Source organism: Lathyrus oleraceus, chromosome 5, assembly GCF_024323335.1.
Source record: "Lathyrus oleraceus cultivar Zhongwan6 chromosome 5, CAAS_Psat_ZW6_1.0, whole genome shotgun sequence".
Lineage (NCBI taxonomy): Eukaryota > Viridiplantae > Streptophyta > Magnoliopsida > Fabales > Fabaceae > Lathyrus > Lathyrus oleraceus.
In genome coordinates this window covers 604,436,299-604,457,389 of record NC_066583.1, presented here as the reverse complement: position 1 = coordinate 604,457,389, position 21,091 = coordinate 604,436,299, and positions in this window count along the sequence as shown.

Below are 21,091 nucleotides of genomic sequence, written 5' to 3'. Positions count from 1 at the left end.
TAAAACCAATGATTAATTGAATGGACATTTGAGTAAGAATTGGTAGTTTAATAGTTTCTCACTTAAGGACTTAAGTAAGAACATTCTGAGGTTAGGTGATTGAATGTATCATAGGCATTAAGGAAATCGGGATAAATTCATAACGGGCTAACTCAACCACTTACCCTAGCATCTTTTATCTTAATCAGTTATTTTTACTATCTTCGTGTCACTATTCGCAATTCCAAAACAAACCAACCATTATCTTTTTGTTTGAATAGAATCGAATTGAAATAAGTAATTCCTACGCAATCCTCGAGATCGATACTGGGAAATAAACTCCCTATTACTACATCGGTGAAAATAGTACACTTGCTATTTTTCCGATCAATGGTCAAAAGAAAGAATCAAACATATCAAGAGATGATGAATTCCATGTTGATGCATTCTGAATTACCCCTCAACTTGTGGGGTGAGGCCTTATTATCCGCTTTCTATATAATTAATAGAACTCCTTTAAAGAAAACTGGTATTTCTCCATATGTGGAATGGAAAGGAAGAGCACCAAATATCGGTTACTTTAAAGTGTGGGTGTGTGTGGCTTACTACAAAAACATGGATCCTAAAAGAACCAAGTTGGGTCCCCGAGGGATAAGATGTGCTTTTGTAGGATGTGCACAAAATAGTAAAGCATACAAACTCTTAAATTTAGAGACTAATGTAATTATAGAGTCCTAGGATGTAAAATTCTTTGAAAATCTTATCACCAAGGATAAAGAATCAGAGTCGTCTGCAACAAAAAGAATCTTGTGGAAAAGATTCCTCTCGGATTGTAGAAATACAACCTGAAGGCACGTCTCAAATCATTGAGTCACAAATCGAGCCTATGATAAGCAAAAGAGTCCGGAAAACAAAGAATCTAGGATCAGACGAAATTGATCCTCAACTTATTTCCTTTTATCTAGTTGAAGGAAATTGTAAGAATTTCGTGCAAAGTATTCCAGTCACTCTTCAATTAGGAGATGATCCTAAAACTTACAAGGAAGCAATAACTTCAAGGGACTCCTCCTTTTGGAAGGACACTATCCAAGATGAAATGGATTCAATTGTTTCAAACCATACTTGGGAACTTATTGACTTACCAAAGGGATCAAGGCCCATTGGATGCAAGTGGGTGTTTAAAAAGAAATATCATAGTGATGGTACCTTAAACACTTATAAGGCCATATTAGTGGAAAACGGATTTAGACAAAAGGAAGGTATAAATTACTTTGACACATATGCACCAGTAACAAGGACAACCACAATTAGATTGTTGTTTTCCTTAGCCTCTTTAAATGACCTTATAGTTCATCAGATGGATGTTAAAACAACATTCCTAAATGGAGATCTTGATGAGGAAATCTACATGGAACAACCAGAAGGCTACGTGCTTCCTGGAAATGAACTAAAGGTGTGTAAGCTTGTCAAATCCTTATATGGCTTAAAACAAGCACCAAAACAATGGCATCAAAAATTTGATTCCATGATACTTTCAAATGAATTTATTCCTAATTATTGTGACAAGTGTTTATATACAAAAGTGTGAAAAACCACTGTGATATTTCTTTGCCTCTACGTTGATGACATGCTAATATAACAACCATTTGAATGGAATTTTAGAGGCAAAGAGGTTTCTGACTTCCACTTTCGAAATGAAAGATCTTGGACTTGTTGACACAATTCTAGAGATCAAAGTTAAGTGGAATAGTGGGGGTTATGAACTTAGTCAAACACACTATATTGGGAAAATGCTTGATAAGTTCAAACACCTAAAATTTAAGGAAGTAATCACTCCATTTGATCATGTCGTCAAACTTCAAAAGAACAATGGAAGAGAAGTAGTACAATTGAAATATGCAAGTGCAATAGAGTGTCTTATGTACTTAATCCAATGTACCAGGCCTGATATATCATTTGTAGTTAGTAAAATGAGTAGATTTACTAGTAATCCAAGTAATGAACACTGGAAGGCAATCACGAGGATTTTTGGCTATCTTCTGAAAACCAAAAACCCTGGCCTTCATTATGGTAGGTTCCCTGCCATATTAGAAGGATATACTGATGCGAGTTGGATATCTAACATTGGAGATCATAAATCTACAATTGGGTGGATATTTACACTATCTAGAGGAGCAATTTCTTGGAAGAGCTAGAAACAAACATGCATTACTCTTTCGACCATGGAATCCGAGTTTGTGGCTCTCGCCTCCGCTGGTCAAGAAGCAAAATGGTTGAGGGATCTTCTGTTGGAAGTTCCATTGGCTAAAGACAATGTTTCAAAGGTGATGATACACTGTAATAGCCAAGCCACTTTAGCAAGAACATTCAGCAAACTGTACAATGGAAAGTCTAGGCACGTATGACTTAGACATTCGTTTGTGAGAAAAATGATTAAGGATGAAATCATTTCACTCACCTATATATGAACAAGCTATAATTTGGATGATCCATTTACTAAGCCACTGGCTAAAGACTTAGTAAAAACAACCTCAAGAGGCATGAGGTTGAAACTCTTTGAATAAGAGTTCCAACAATGATGGCAACCCAATCTTATGTTAACAGAACATTAACTTCAAGATTCAATGGGTAACAACAAGTCATAGATTTGGATGTAAGTCAGGCATTGGGTAATAATGTTGACTATTTTAAATAGAGGATTGAGGTTTTCAAAACCTCTTAATGAAGTTCATAATAGAGGAAAAGTATCTCATGGAAAAGGATGCAACATGCACTTCACCTATGTGAATTTCGAGATGGTGTCATCTCAAAGTGAGAGTTGGAGTTTCCATCATGAAAAATTTATGAAACATGATATCATATGGTCATAAATAAGTGCTAAACGAGATATGTAGAGGAAGAACCTGTAAAGATTGTGCGTAAGGTAGCGCCGGTCTAATCATATGGATTAATGGTTTAAAAGTATTGCTACCAAATATTCCGATTAAACTTTGCGTTATCCTCACTAAGGTTAAGTCTTAAATCGAAAGATACCTAAATGTATTAACACTCTTTATTTCTCATTTTCTGGAATTAGTTTTGTCATTATTAGAACAAGTGGGGGATTGTTGGAAATTATAAAACAATAATTACCATGGGTATGTTCCAATATGACAAAAATGGGCAATTGAGTTAATGGTAATAAATGCATTGCAAATAGTCCCACATAGAAAGTGAAACTAACATTAAAATCATTTATAAAGATCTTGAAATATTAAACTCACCAAAGGAGCCAAAGAGGATAAGGTGCCACATGGACATATGTGGTCCCAAGCATTATGCCACATGCCACATCCAAACAACCCTCGTCGGTGTAACCACTGATGACACCGGCTCTGGGACCAGGTCCGTGGGCGTGGACGTAGAGGCGCTAGTGGCGGCTTATAGGTATGCTGCAAATTAATTTTAAGTATTGCTCCATAATTTTGATCGTTGCTTACAGTTTGAATTTCAAATTCAAAATATACAACACTTCATGAAGTGGTGCATTGTATTATCATAAGTGAACCATTGCAACATATGGTGAAAAGGTGTTATTTCATTAAGAGATGCAAACTTATGAAACAAAACATGCATGACCTATAAATACATAATTCTGAATTCGAAAATCATTCACTCAAATCTGCAGATCCTCTTAAACATTCCAGACACACTTCCTTGCATTCGAGTTCTTCACCTGTCTTGTGCAGACTCGATCAAAAGGCTGAATTATCCTGGGTATTCTTGCTTTCCGACTCTAACACATCAAAGAGAGTGCTTGAAATACTTTTAAGGATAGTGACTTCATTCACGATTCAACCTGGATCCATTTTATCTTGTCAAAATTTCTAGCACTAATTTGAGTCACTCATTATCCATTTTGCTATAGTTAGTCAGTGGTTGACAAACTAATTGGCTCTTGGTTGAACCAAACGATTTTGAAAACATTACTTAGTATCTATTTTTCAATCACTAAAATTACACAAATGTACATTTCTAGTCTCTATATTAGGGGCTTTCTTAAATGCAATAAGCTTTGGATATATATATATATATATATATATATATATATATATATATATATATATATATATATATATATATATATATATATATATATATATATATATATATATATATATATATATATATATATATTATGTTTTATAAATACAAATGAATTTGACTATTTATTATAAAATTTACTCACAAAAATAATTTCTTAATGTCACAATTATGTCTTCTAAAAATGTTATTTTAAGGCAAGAAAAATAAACCGAAAGGATTAAATAGTTCACTTAGGTTGACACTAGAAATCTAAAGCAACAAATTCCAAATAAATATTATTATTAAAAAATGATTTTTTAGAAGACATAATTGTGACTTGAAAATTTTAATTTTTTGAGTAAATTGTAAAACAGGTAGTCGAATCCATTTGTAAATAAAAAACATAATGAAAAATAAATATAATTTCTCTAAAGCTTGTTGCATTTAGGCAAAAACCATAAAATAGAGATTAAAAACGTCCATTTTTGTAATTTTAGAGAGTAATAAATAAGTACTAAGCAAAGTTTTCAGAATTGTTTGTTTCAACCAAGGACCAATTAGTTTGTCTACCACTGACTAACTATACCAAAATGGATCATGAGTGTCTCAAATCATATCGAATAAAGTTAAACTCTAGTTGATTCAATTATTTCCGTCTTTGTTTCTTTTCATAAAAAATATTTACCTTTTTTAGATTCTTTTATTATATTTATTTATTAATAAATTATTTCGTTCAATCGTAATTCAATCGATTAAACCATGATCTGAATAACTCACCTCTTTGAACATTAACTCAATTTTTAAAACATCGATAAGAAGACTAATTTTATAAAGACTTAAAATATTTAATCCAAAAAAAATGAAATCAATAAACTATAGTCTATAACACTAAAAGTATGAGAAAAGAGAGTTATCAATATTGTAATATTTCATATTTCCTTAAATGCTCTATTATTTGTCAGTTGAGGTCAACTGAGTTCCTATATATTTTATCTCTTGTCAGTTGAGACAATTTGAGATCCTATATGCTCTAAAAGTTGTCAATGGGGATCATAGAGTAACCAGTGGAGTCAGAAGAGAATAATTATTATTAAAAGAGAAGGACCATTATTAATAAGTACAAGATATGACATTTTGGTAACATTAAGTAAGATGATATTTTTCCTTTATAATTTTTCTAACCACATATTATTATATTACATATATTTGTGTGGTGGTGAGAAAAGAAGGAAAAAGTGGGTAAGAATATGAAAGGAAAAAAGAAGGGAAAATCAGGAGAAAGAAGAAAGAAAGAAAAGAAGAAAAAAACCAGGAAAAAAGAAAGGGAAAGGTGTTAGGGACCAATTAGTACTACTTTTTATACCATTTTATTGGTCCCTTTTACCAAGTTTTGATGTAATTACACACTTTTATTCTCACTATTTTGTATAAATGCAATTAGGTTTAATTTATTTTGTTTTGAATAGTTATTTCACATATTTGTTAGTTTTGTAGAATTTTTGGATGAGAAAGCTTTGGATTGCAGCATCATAATATGAAAGATTTTGGATGAAGCTTGCAAAACAAGGAAACTGAGGCAGCTTCAGTTCGCCCCGCGAACAAAGTTCGCCCCGCGAACAAAGTTCGCCCCGCGAACTGCATGACAGGACCAGTTCGCCCCGCGAACAAAGTTCGCCCCGCGAACCCTGCGAATCCAGCAAACTGATTTTTGGGTCAAAAGTGCTGTTTTGAAGGCCAGCTGTTTTTGCCATTTTGGGTCTGCCTTGGAATTGCTTTTCTGCTTTAGATGACAATGTCCAATTAGGGAAATGTCAACCTTTTTTGGTAGAGACAAAATACATTAACCTAGGGGATGGAAACATTATTCATCATTCACACATTGAGATATTTTGTAAGGGAGAAAACAGAGTTTTCTCTGCTTTAACATTCTGCTTTGTAACAATGGTGATGAGGAGCTAAACTCCCTTTTGTCAAGATTGGAGGTAGTAGCTATTCTCATCTGTTTATGTATTCACTTTGATTTATATATTTGATAAAGATTGTTGATGTATTGAATACTGTTTTTGCTCTACTTTGAAAACCAGATTTGAGTAGTTGTCGAGAGAGATTACTTGAGTTTAGACATAAAACAGATTTTCAAGTAGTGAATAAGTTGTAGAGATAGATTTATTCATTACTCTTCTTTGGTATTAAACATTAAAGATTGCTATATTGATAGTTAGGTGGAGAGATCGTCTAAGGATCAATATAGTGATTATCACGATATCATTTAGACATAAATGACTTTGAGAGGATACTTGAACATCATCAATAATCTTGAATCTATTTATTTATCATAAGGAATCATCAACATTTGAAATAGTGAACTCCAATCTTGCCAAGCTTTTATATTTGACTAAAACCATTTCATAGTTTTTGTTAACATTTATTAACAAGATATTTTTCCAAACAAAACAACCCTGTTACTTTCTAAACTTATAACATTTGAATTATAGAACGGCGGTAATATTACCCAATCTCTGTGGATACGATATAAAAATATTTGCCGAAGATATACTCTTTCAACAAATTGGCGCCGTTGCCGGGGATTGGTGTCGATATTACAAGCATTGCAATAATTCATTGTTTTAAGTTTTGTTACTTTTATTGTTATCCCTCTTTTGTTTCACTTGGTTTGTTAGTTTTGAAGATTCTAGTGCATGCGAGGAAAAGCAACTGAGGAGCAACTTCAATTCGATCCTGAAATTGAAAGAACACTTCGGAAGCTCAATAGCAAAACACGAAGAAAAAGGAAACTAGCCGAAGAGAGAAACCGGAGAGAAGAAGCATCTACTTCCGCACTTGTTCAAATCGAAGAAGTGGTTGTAGAGGCTTGTAAAGGAAACATGGCGGATGACAATCGTACCGAAATGTCCGCTAATAGTCCAAGAAGGAATGCTCAATTTGCCCGTGGAGGAAGAAATACGGAGATGAAGACCGGAATCCTCCAACTTCTCTATGCAAATCCATTCACCGGAATGGATCATGAAGATCCGTACTCCCATCTCATCAAATTCTATGAGATTGCGGGTTCGACGGGAATTGATGAAGCGGGTGAAGAAGCATTATTCAAGAGGATGTTCCCACACTCCTTAGTGGGAAAGGCAAAAGAGTGGTACCTTGATCAAGCAGCAAGAGTTATGACGGATTGGAATTTGTTAGAAGAAAAGTTCTTAGAAAGATATTTCCCTCAATCCCGATTCATGGAAGCCAAAACGGCTATTGCGGTATTCACTCAAGGAAGCAACGAGTCTTTAAATGAGGCTTGGGAAAGATTCAAGTCAATGTTGAGAAAATGCAAGGGTCATGGTTTTGATGAGCTCACTCAAATCCATATTTTTCTAAATGGGCTCCAATCAACTCACAGAACACTTTTGGATGCTACCGCGGGTGGCTCTCTTATGTCAAAAACTGCGGAAGAAGCTAACGTTATTATTGACCGGATGGCACTCAATGATCGTCAAAGTCAACATGACCGTAGTCCTTCACAACGTAAACCGGGAGTTCTTGAATTAAATACCAATGATGCCATCCTTGCTCAAAACAAGCTACTCTCTCAACAAGTGGAGCTTCTCACTCAACAAATGGCCAAGCTTCCACAGCAAATGAAGGAGATTCAAAGTTCTCAAGTTCGACATCAAGTAGCATGTTGCGAGTTATGCCAAGGAGATCATCCTACTGGTTTTTGCCCTCCGCTAGAAGAAGTGAGCTATGTGAACAATCAAAATCAAGGCTATCAAAGGAACAATCAAGGTTACCAACCAACAAGGTTCAACAATCAAAATTTTCAGCAGCAAAGTCCTTATCAACACCCCAATTCTCAAGGCCAACAATCGCAAGGAGGAAGTTCCAAGCTAGAGGACACTCTTCAACAATTCATGCAAGCTTCCATGGCAAATCAGAAGAGTAATGAAGCAGCAATCAAGAATTTGGAAAATCAAATAGGTCAACTTGCGAAACAGCTGTCGGAACAAACTGCAGGATCTTCTTTCTCCGCTAATACTCAAACTAATCCAAAGGAGCATTGCAAAGCAATTTTTACTAGAAGCGGTAGAGAGTTGACAAGTAAAAAAGGTGAGGAAATTACAGTTGAGAATGATATGGATGTTGTGCTGGAAAATGAGGATGTGGCTTGTGGGAAGAAGAAAGTGGTAGAAACTGCTCAGTTCGCGCCGCGATCTCCCTTCGCGCCGCGAAAACAGCAGAACCAACAACTGATGGAAGAGCAGCGGTGTGAAGCGGAAATGAATAAGGAAATCGAACCAAGAAATAAGAAAAAAGGAGACAAAGGAGTGAATGTCATTCCAGTTCAACATCTACCATATCCGCACGCACCATCAAAGAAGGATAACGCTAGACACTATGCACGGTTTATGGACATCTTCAAGCAGCTTCAAATCAACATTCCATTTGCTGATGCATTAAAACAAATGCCACGGTATGCCAAGTTCATGAAGGACATTCTTACAAAGAAAAGGAGACACGTGGAAGACGAGACCATACTGCTTGATGCACGGTGTAGTGCTATCATCCAAAAGACTCTCCCAAGGAAGGAGTCCGATCCGGGCCGGATTGTTCTACCGGTGACCATTGGAAGCACATACACTGGAAATGGTTTGATTGACTTGGGATCTAGTATAAATTTAATCCCTCTCTCCATTGTTAAAAGATTAGGGAATGTTGAGATTAAATCGACGAGAATGACTTTACAACTAGCCGACAAGTCTACCACTTTACCATACGGAATTGCTAAAGACATGTTAGTGAAGGTGGACAAATTCTTGTTTCCGGTAGATTTCGTAATAGTGGAGATGGATGAGGACCGTGATGTGCCCATAATTCTTGGAAGACCTTTTATGAAAACAGCTCGGATGATGATTGACGTAGATGATAGACTAATGAAGGTGAGAGTGCAAGACGAAGAGGTGACCTTTAATCTTTTTAAAGCTATGAAGCATCCGCATGACAAACATGATTCATTCCGAAATGATGCAATTGAAGAAAAATACCATGATGGAAAGGCCCGTCGCAAGGAGTTTCATGTCGGACAAATGGTACTGCTTTTCAAATCAAGGTTCAAGTTATTACCGGGTAAGCTGAAGCCAAAAGGGTCAGGACCGTTCGTTGTCAAGGAAGTACGGAATTGTGGAGCCATTGTAATCGAGGATCCAAAGTCACAAGAGAGTTGGACCGTAAATGGTCAAAGACTCAAAGTTTACCATGGTGGCGACATAAATCGTGATGTGGATGTCGTGTCTCTATTTAAACCGGGCTAATCAGTGGACCGTCAAGCTCAAACGACGTTAAACAAAGCGCTTGTTGGGAGGCAACCCAACGTTGTAAGTCCGTATTTTAATTTTTTTTCTGCTGTGTGAGTTTTTGCTGTGTTAAATTTTGAAAAAAATTGGGTTCTGGTTTTTACAGTTCGCCCCGCGAACACTGTTCGCCCCGCGAACTGAATTCACAGCTTCAGTTCGCGCTGCGAACAAAGTTCGCCCCGCGAACAGTAAATAACAGAACTAATTTTTTTGAAATTTCCTTCAGTTCGCCCCGCGAACTGAAAAAAAAAAAAAAAAACTTTTGTTTCATGTCATTTTCGTTTCATTCCTATTTTCACGAACTTAGGAGATTCTTTCAACAACCTCGCTACTCCACGTCCAAACCTCCAAATTTCAAAACTTCCCCTCTCCATTCCCTTCCTAAGAGGATTTTGTTGATTATGCTAAGTGGCCTGAGGGCAAGCCAATTTTTTTTGGGGGGTGCAGGAGGTGGTGTAAACCATGGCGATGAGTTGAAAGAAGATTGAGGAGTTTGTTGAATTTTAGAGTGTATCTTGATAATTGCATGAATACTTTTTGAAATTTAAGTGTGTTTTAATCAAATTGGTTTACCAACAGTTCTATTTAATTGTTCTTACGCTTAAGTCAAGCCTAAAGCAACCAAGAATTGTTCGCAAAGAAAGAAGCATAGGATACTTCGAGTGGTGATGATAAGAATTAGTGTCGGCATTTCAAGGTACACTTTATCGTTTTCTAGACTTAACATGAGTAGTTTAATGGTGTGTGCAAATTTTAGTTCATAATTTCATTGAAGTATATGTCAGTGTGAATCAAAATAGGACTTAACCATTTGTGAGGAAGCTTTCCATTGTACACTAAAAAAGCGGGAAACCGAGCATTATTTTGACTCATTCTTATCATGCTAAATCATGCATCAATCTAATGTTGTGTGAAATTTTTGAAAATGATAGAGGCATTGTTTGTGAGAAAAACCACTTGACCAAAAAGCTTAAATCAACTAACCTTGTGAGGAGTAATCCTTAGTTAACCCCCTTTGAGCTTATTTTAGGATTCATTTGATTGATCATTGTAAAATCAATTGAAAATTGTGGAATAAATGAATCCTAATTTCTTTCGTATCAGTTGAAACCTCAAACCGAGTTGTTTGCAAAAATATTGCCTTTTGCTTATGTTTAAGTAGGGAGCATTATTGAATAAATTTGGTTTTGGAATCTAAAGTTGGGGAGAGTAAAGTGAAAAGTTGAGTTTCTATGAAAGGGTAAGAATATGAAAAGAAATCACCCTTGAAACCATAGAGCATAAAAAAAAAATAAAAAAAAAATTAGAAAAAGAAAAGCAAAGTAAATGCTCATGGTTGTGTGGATTTGAAAAGAAAAAGATAGGGATCAAAGAAAGGGAAATTGTGTAGAGTGAATCTTTGGGAATGCTCCCTTAGGATAGGCAATTTGGTTGAATTGTCTTAATCATATCCTTTCTTGTAACCTAAGCCACATTACAACCTTTGAAAGACCTCTTGATTCTCATTTTTCACATGATTTGGTACTTGTTGTGATAACCGCATGATTTGAGTTGTTGTTGATTTAATTGCTTGGATGAGTGAAAGTAACCCTTCATGTTATTCATCATTATTATGATGTGTGTGTAAGCTTGATTCAATTTTGACATATATGGCTTTGAATTTCTTGGAATGATTTTTGCACTTTACCATTTCCCTTATTCATATTTTGTCTAGAATTGAGATAGGTGAATTGAGAAAATGCCAAACACTTTTGAACCATTTGAATGTTCTTGGTAAATCCTTGTTTCAATCTTTTGTGTCATTGCTTTGATTGTAAGGGTGGAAACTTTTGTTTAGGGACAAACAAAATGCTAAGTTGGGGAGAGTTGTTAGGGACCAATTAGTACTACTTTTTATACCATTTTATTGGTCCCTTTTACCAAGTTTTGATGTAATTACACACTTTTATTCTCACTATTTTGTATAAATGCAATTAGGTTTAATTTATTTTGTTTTGAATAGTTATTTCACATATTTGTTAGTTTTGTAGAATTTTTGGATGAGAAAGCTTTGGATTGCAGCATCATAATATGGAAGATTTTGGATGAAGCTTGCAAAACAAGGAAACTGAGGCAGCTTCAGTTCGCCTCGCGAACAAAGTTCGCCCCGCGAACTGCATGACAGGACCAGTTCGCCCCGCGAACAAAGTTCGCCCCGCGAACCCTGCGAATCCAGCAAACTGATTTTTGGGTCAAAAGTGCTGTTTTGAAGGCCAGCTGTTTTTGCCATTTTGGGTCTGCCTTGGAATTGCTTTTCTGCTTTAGATGACAATGTCCAATTAGGGAAATGTCAACCTTTTTTGGTAGAGACAAAATACATTAACCTAGGGGATGGAAACATTATTCATCATTCACACATTGAGATATTTTGTAAGGGAGAAAACAGAGTTTTCTCTGCTTTAACATTCTGCTTTGTAACAATGGTGATGAGGAGCTAAACTCCCTTTTGTCAAGATTGGAGGTAGTAGTTATTCTCATCTGTTTATGTATTCACTTTGATTTATATATTTGATAAAGATTGTTGATGTATTGAATACTGTTTTTGCTCTACTTTGAAAACCAGATTTGAGTAGTTGTCGAGAGAGATTACTTGAGTTTAGACATAAAACAGATTTTCAAGTAGTGAATAAGTTGTAGAGATAGATTTATTCATTACTCTTCTTTGGTATTAAACATTAAAGATTGCTATATTGATAGTTAGGTGGAGAGATCGTCTAAGGATCAATATAGTGATTATCACGATATCATTTAGACATAAATGACTTTGAGAGGATACTTGAACATCATCAATAATCTTGAATCTATTTATTTATCATAAGGAATCATCAACATTTGAAATAGTGAACTCCAATCTTGCCAAGCTTTTATATTTGACTAAAACCATTTCATAGTTTTTGTTAACATTTATTAACAAGATATTTTTCCAAACAAAACAACCCTGTTACTTTCTAAACTTATAACATTTGAATTATAGAACGGCGGTAATATTACCCAATCTCTGTGGATACGATATAAAAATATTTGCCGAAGATATACTCTTTCAACAAAAGGACAAAGAAAGAAGAAGAAGAGGAAAGGATGGAAATCATCACCATCATCATCATTTCCTCTCAATTTCTCAATCATATTCATAAATCTAAGATGAATTGCATAGATAGCCTAGCCTTTGGGAAAAAATAATGGAAATTGGGATTAGGGTTTTGTATTGTGTTGTTGTTGTTTGGTTATGGTGATGTTGCTCCCTTATTATTCTATGTTGTTATTATTGCCTTTATTACATGTTTTTGTCCTTGGAGTTATGGAGATTAATTACATGAATTCATGATGGTGTGTGTCTTGACATGAATTGGAAGATTTTACATGGTTGAATATTGTTGTTGTTACTATGGTGGTATATTTCATAAACTTGAAGAATCATGACGTATATATGTTGTTTAGTGGAGTTATAGCTTGCGTTGAAACATGATTTGAGTATATTGATTGCATGGTTTGAGATGTTTGAGTATGTTATAACATGATTTGGGATGTGTTGAGGGAAGAGGGATAAAAGGAATTGAAAGAGGAAGTGTTTAGAAGATGGAATTATGCAGAAAAACCAAATTTAATATCATGCAATCGATTGCACCTGTCATACAATTGATTACATGCTTTCAATTTTTTTTTAGAAATCACTTAGTGACAATCGAGTGTCACAGGATGACAATCGATTGTCATGCCCAGAGATGTTATTTTTCATTTTACAGGGCCTCAAAAAATCGACTGCATAAAAATGACAACCGATTGTATCCCCTATTTTTTTTCTTCTAAAAATCATGTTTTAAAAGGGTTTCAAGACATCTTAAGAGTCCTCTAACTTGTGTTATGTTATGTATGCATTAGATTAACATTAATCGATGGCCAAATTGCCCGAGGTAGGACATGTTTTAACCTAGAATCTCGATTAGGTTAAAATGTTTGGTTAATGAGTTTGACAAACCATAATAATGAACGTGTGAATGCATTAGGAAGGTAACACAGAGGACTATGATATAGAGAGAGAAGTATCTATGAGCTATTCCACTATGGTTTCCTTTTTTGTCCGGTTATTCCTACCATATATTAATCAGATGGATGGTTGCCTTATAACGTGAAAGTGGAATAAGATAAATTGAGGCGGATTGTCTGAGAACTTTGTTCTTGGTTTGTAACATGTATGTTATTATGTATGCTTATGAATGTTATAAATCGCACTATAATATATGCCATGAACTATGTTGTGAATTATTGTTGGGTTGATTGTGTAAGTATAAGATTAAAACCTTATAAAGATGAGTGAGGAAAACCTAGGAGCAAGTAAGTGGATGACTTAGAAAAATAATTTAGGTTATGGAAATAAACAATGTGGAGATGCTTGAATGCTTGATACCTCAGTGCGTATCACAAACAAGTTTTTGCTCGATTGTGAAATAATGTGCACTGTATGGAAAATGTGGTTATATATGTTGGATGGATATGACCACCCAGTATTTGTTGAAATACCATGAGAACTGGTTCACTATTTTGGTGATGAGCTCTTCTTCTGAAAGTCCTATTTTGGTGAGAAGCCTTGCTCTAAAAGTCCTATTTTTTATTGAGACCTAATCGCATAATCAGATGTGATTGTACACATACCAATTCAAAGGCTTAGGTAAAGCGTTAAGTGGGGATGTGACACCAATCGTGCCCCAATTAGGGTTGAGTCCCAACCATGGCGGGCATAGGGGAAAGGTGGACACCTAAGTGGGTTAGAGTCACATACATTGAAAGGTCAAAGTGGGTTAGAGTCTCATACAAGTGATTGTCGCTTAAACTGAGTTTAAGTCTCATAGAGGACCCGATACCCACCATGAACGTTGAATCATACGAGCATGTGTGAATCAAGCCTAACTTAGACGTAGGATCATTCAGAGGTTGATGTTTCGTGAATCTTAATAGTGATTGTTTGAGTTATGATAACTCATGTGACATGTTTCCATACACCGCGAATATCCCTTAGACACTTAAGTCTTAGTTATCTTGTGTGAATGGTACACAAGTAACGAGAGATGAAAACTTGAGTTAGGATTCGATTAGAAAACCCTATAGAACCGAGTGGACCCATAGGATAGGAGAACTTACTGAGATTATCATCTCAGCTCAATATTGCTTTTGCTTTTCAGGTGTTGTTTACGGGTTATATATGCAAGATGAGATGTGCATTGATGCTTCAAGGGATGATGATTATTGTGATCTTCCATTGTGGAGTTGTGTACAATGAAGATATTGTACATAGTTCTTAGATTTAAATTTTTATGCTTTATTGTATAACATGCGCCATTAATGTATTTTGATTTGGACATGTCTATATAATGATGCCATTAGACACTTATATTGGTTCAATACTAAGAATTAACACGTGTATGATATTATTCTCTCTCTCTCTTTATATATATATATATATATATATATATATATATATATATATATATATATTATATATATATATATATATATATATATATTATATATATATATATATATATATATATATATATATACACACACACACACTAAGAATTAACACTTGTTACAAATTTTCCAATCATAAATCTTAATAGAACAATGATGACAATTGCATGTCCAATAAGTTAAGATGAACCAATATGGCCAATAAAACTTGGGTTTTTGTCATGATGTCATTTCATAGCGAGTTTTTTGTAAGCTCTCTTCAAGTCATCATCTTTAGCGTTCCTATCAACATGAAGAAACTTGTAATAGTCAACACCCATGGCAGGTTATCGTGATTCTTCTTCTCTCTTTCTCTTTGTCAGTTTTGCAATTTATGGTTCACCTTGAAGATTGTTTCAGTTTTCTACGGCGTTGGAAATTGTTTTGATGATGGGTTAAGAAAGAATGAAAAGTTATAGAAATTTATAAGGTTGGGTGGGGTTTGAGTTTCGCACAATTGTATTGTATCTGACCATTAATGCATATACTAGTTACAAATATGCTTAATTCATGAACATGACATATAGCTTATTAAAATATTTAAAAAGTATAAATAAAATAATATTATTAGTAAAAAATTCATGTCTAAATAATGTTGAAAACTTTATTAGACTAGATGTAAAATAAGACATGTCTTACGTCAATATGAGTTGGTCTATCTCATCTCCTTTGCATATATATTATTTTTTAATATTATATATTCCTCTAAAACAAATATTTCATATTTAAATTTTAATTTTAATAGTATATAATTAGTATTTTAGTTAAATTAGTCATGTGGTTTATTAATTTAATTTATAATTTCATGTTGTTCCCTTAGTCAATAAATATTACTTTTAAGTCTCTTAAAAACACCTATGTTAGCCAGTAAATTTTTGTTTAATTTGATCAAAAATATTGGTTAATCGGATGCAAACACATACGGAAGAATTGTCAAGTTTTTAAAATCATTGATTGAAAACAAAATTGTTAAGAAAATTAGAGTTTAAAATTGTTTGTAAAGAAATAAGTAGAAAAATGATGTAGAATAATCAATTTAAACTATAAAAATATTTAAAAAGTATAATTGGATATAAAGTCAAATAAAATATATTATTATTAAAAATTCATGTACATTTTAGCATGTGGTCTAGGGGTGGCAAAACAGGCCATCCGCTCCGCCCCGCCCTGCCACACCCTAACTAAGTCCGTCAAAAAAAGGGGCGGGTCGGGCAAACCCGCCAAGTGAAGTTGGGCTTAAAAGTGTTGCACATCCCGCCAAAGTGGCAGGTTGGTGGGCGGCAGGCTTACCCGCCTATTTATTTATTTTTCGTTTATAATAGATTAATATGCTTATTTTTACATTTCAGTTAGACTTTTCACTTATTTTTTAGAATATTTTTTTATAAATCATCTTTTTAACATATTTTACTTAAAAAACTATTGCGTATATTCACTACTAAATATATCAAATAGAGTCATCAACAAGTATCACTAAAAAATATTACATATACTCACTAATAAATATATTAAAACTATATTTTGATTGCTTGATAACTAGGTTGGCGGGATGACGGCCACCCCCGACCCTTTTTTTGGTGGGCTTAAAGTAGGACGAGCTTAAAACGGGGCGGGCTGAGTGGGTAGGCAGACACAAAATCCCAACCCAACCCACCACTTTTTGGCTGGTGCCCAGACCGACCCGGCGGGCCACGACCCGTTTTGCCACCCCTAATGTATTCATTGTAATAAAAAATGTTGAAAAAGTGATTTGATTAAACGTAAAATAATTTCTATATGTTTTTCTAAATCATTTTTTTTTTCATATTTATTGATATATATATTTATTATTTAGGTTTAACTAGTAACATGGTTTCATAATTTAATTAATGTTTTTATGATGGTGTCTTTGTTGATAAACTTTACATTTAGGACCTTAAAAATATATAGGTAAGGTAATTAGGTCTTTTGTGTTAATTTTTTATAAAAATAAATGTCAAAAGTTATGCTTAGTTGGCATCCTATATGGTATATTTATTCAAAGTTCTGAAGAAGATATTGTTCATCAAAATGGATGATTGTTTTTGTTGTTTTTCAAGATACCAAAGACACATAACTTGTAAACCAAATGGGAAGATATGCAAGATATGGGAGAGATACTAGATAGGGAAAACAATCAAGTATCAAGAAAAAGCTTCACATAAATCTATTTTGTTATCATAAAAAATGGGAGATTATGAAGAAGATGTTCTTCATCTATCTTAACTTAGTTTTGATGAAGACAAAGCTTATAAATAAAGAAAGATCAAAGAAGAAAAAAATAATTAAAATCAAGTATCAAGATTGCATAAGCTTTGGGAATCCAAGGATTGAATCATGAAGAATGATGTATCAGTGGAGTTTAATTTGTGTATATATGTTATGTGCTCAAACATTTTCTTTAAATCATTCCTAACATTTTTGCATGCATTGTTTCAAAGTTCCATCTTTAACTTAGAGAATTTTCAAGGTTTTAGAAAGGTAAATAAATTTTTGCCCTATGCAAATCTATTTACATACTCTCTACCAAACGAAAATTTGAAAATGAACAAAGGTAAATCGATTGACCTCATAATGTAATTTGATTTACCTAGTGTAGTTTTTCAAATTTTTGAATGCCGAACGCAGGTAAATTGATTGACACCATTAGTAAATCGATTAACCTATGCAACTTTTTAAAAAATTTGAATCATTCTCATACTTCTTTATTCCAAATGTTCATCATACCTTTTCTGAATCATTGCAAATTGATCATGAACATTTCTTTAAACATTGTCATCGTTTGTAGAGGTATCATATACACTATAAATATAATAACTTTTCACGAATCAAATCACCTATTCCTATTATATTTTTAAAAAATTCCATCTATTAGTTCTATGTGTTCATAACTTTTTGATAGAAAATATTTCAGCAGAAATTCCATATATTATATAAAAGTTTCTTAAACATATTGAGTACTTAAGATATATATATATATATATATATATATATATATATATATATATATATATATATATATATATATATATATATTCTTGGATTATAGTCAAGTGGAAAAAAAGTTCAAAATTGTTATATCTTGAAACAGAAGCCTATTTGAAAAGATTATTCAAAGTTGTATTCATAATTTGTCTTTATAATAATGTGTGGTGATATTTGTTTGAAATAGTGTGAGATGACATTTGTTTATGCTAGAAAGTAGTTTGTTTTCTAAGTATTGTAAACAGAAAGTGATGTGCTTTTTTGATTATGTGATAATCATCATAGTCTTGGTGATTATTAGAAAAAGCTCATTTGAAAATTGATAATCAAGTTAAGATGTATTATTCTAAGTTGTATTCATAGTGCGTGGTGACATTTGTTTGTAATAGAAAGTAATGTGCTTTCTAAGTATTGTAAACAAAAAGTGATGCACTTTCTTGTTTTTTGTGATAATCATCATAGTGTTGGTGATTATTGGAAAAATATCATTTGAATTGGTTTGATTTAAATTCTACCATATGTTTGGTGTTTAAGTTATAAGATTGTAAGACAGGTCTTAGTCTAAGGCTTGTACAAATATGTAATATCTCATATTCCCTTAAATGCTCAAGTAATTGTAATTTGAGACCAATTGAGTTCCTATGTACTATATCTATTATCAGTTGTAACAATTTTAGATTATATATGCTCTAAGTGTTATCAGTTAGGACCAATAGAGTAGCCAGTGAACTCTGAAGAGATTAATTATTAATAAAAGAGACAGACCAATATTAATAAGTACAAGAGAGAACCTTAAAAACATATAGGTTAGTTAATTAGGTCTTTTGTGTTAACTTTTTATAAAAATAAATGTCAAGTTATGCTTAGTTGGCATCCTATATGGTATATTTATTCAAAGTACTGAAGAAGATATTGTTCATAAAAAAGGATGATTGTTTTTGTTGTTTTTCAAGATACCAAAGACACATAACTTGTAAAATAAATGGGAAGATATGCAAGATACGAGAGATATACTAGATAGGGAAAGTTTTCAAGTATTAAGAAAAAGATTCTCATAAATCTATTTTGTTATAAAAAAAGTGGGAGATTGTGAAGAAGACGATCTTCATCTATCTTAAGTTTGTTTTGATGAAGACAAAGCTTATAAATGAAGAAAGATCAAAGAAGAAAAAAAATTAAAATCATGTATCAAGATTGCATAAGATTTGGGAATCAAAGGATTGAATCATGAAGAACGAGGTATCAATGGAGTTTAATTTATGTATATATGTTATGGGCTCAAACATTTTCGTCTAAATCATTCCTAACATTTTTGCATGCATTATTTCAAAGTTGCATCTTTGACTTAGAGAATTTTCAAAGTTTTAGAAAGATAAAAAGATTCCCCCCCTATGCAAATCTATTTACATACTCTTTACCAAATAAAATTTTGAAAATGAACAAAGGTAAATCGATTGACCTCATAGTGTAATTTGATTTACCTAGTGTATTTTTTCAAATTTTTGAATGCTGAACGCAGGTAATTTGATTGACACCATAAGTAAATCGATTAAGCTATGCAACTTTTTAAATTTTTTGAATCATTCTCAGACCTCTTAATTCCAAATGTTCATCATACCTTTTTTAAATCATTGCAAATTGATAATGAACATTTCTTTAAACATTGCCATAGTTTGTAGAGGTATCATATACACTATAAATATGATAACTTTTCATGAATCAAATCACCTATTCCCCCATTTTTTTTTCAAAACATTCATCTATTAGTTCTATAAATTTATAAATTTTTGAGCAAAAATTCCATATAATATACAAAAGTTTCTTAAACATATTGAGCACTTAAGATATATATATATATATATATATATATATATATATATATATATATATATTCTTGAATTGTAGGCAAGTGAAAAAAAGATCAAAATTGTTATATCTTGCAACTGAAGCCAATTTGAAAAGCTTATTAAAAGTTGTATTCATAATTTGTCTTTATAATAGTATGTGGTGACATTTGTCTGAAATAGTGTGAGATGACATTTGTTTGTGCTAGAAAGTAGTTTGTTTTCTATGTATTGTAAACAGAAAGTGGTGTACTTTTTTGGTTATGTGATAATCATCATAGTGTTGGTAGTTATTGGATAAAAATCATTTGAAAATTGATAATAAAGTTAAGCTGTATTATTCTAAGTTGTATTCATAGTGCGTGGTGAGATTTGTTTGTAATAGAAAGTAATATGCTTTCCAAGTATTGTAAACAAAGAGTGATGCACTTTCTTGTTTTTGTGATAATCATCATAGTGTTGGTGATGATTGGAAAAATGTAAATTGAATTGGTTTGATTTAAATTCTACCATATGTTTCGTGTTTAAGTTATAAGATTGTAAGATATGTCTTAGTCTAAGGCTTGTACAAATATGTAATATTCCATATTCCCTTAAATGCTCAAGTAATTGTCAGTTGAGGCCATTTGAGTTCCTATGTACTATATCTATTATCAGTTGTAATAATTTGAGCTCATATATGCTCTAAGTGTAATCAGTTGGGACCAACAGAGTAACCAGTGAACTCTGAAGACATTAATTATTAATAAAAGAGACATACCTATATTAATAAGTACAAGAGAGGACCTTAAAAATATAAAGGTTAGTTAATTAGGTCTTTTGTTCATCAAAACAGATGATTGTTTCTGTTGTTTTTCAAGATACCAAAGACACATAACTTGTAAAATAAATGGGAAGATATGCAAGATATGGGCGATATACTAGATAGGGAAAGCAATCAAGTATAAAGAAAAAGCTTCTCATAAATCTATTTTGTTATCATAAAAAATGGGAGATTGTGAAGAAGATGTTCTTCATCTATCTTAACTTAGTTTTGATGAAGACAGAGCTTATAAATGAAGAAAGATCAAAGAAGAAAAAAATTAAAATCAAGTATCAAGATTACATAAACTTTGGGAATCCAAGGATTGGATCATGAAGAATGATGTATCAATGGAGTTTAATTTGTGTATATATGTTATGTACTTAAACATTTTCGTCTAAATCATTCCTAACATTTTTGTATGCATTATTTCAAAGTTCCATCTTTAACTTAGAGAATTTTCAAGGTTTTAGAAAGGTAAATAGATTTTTCCCCTA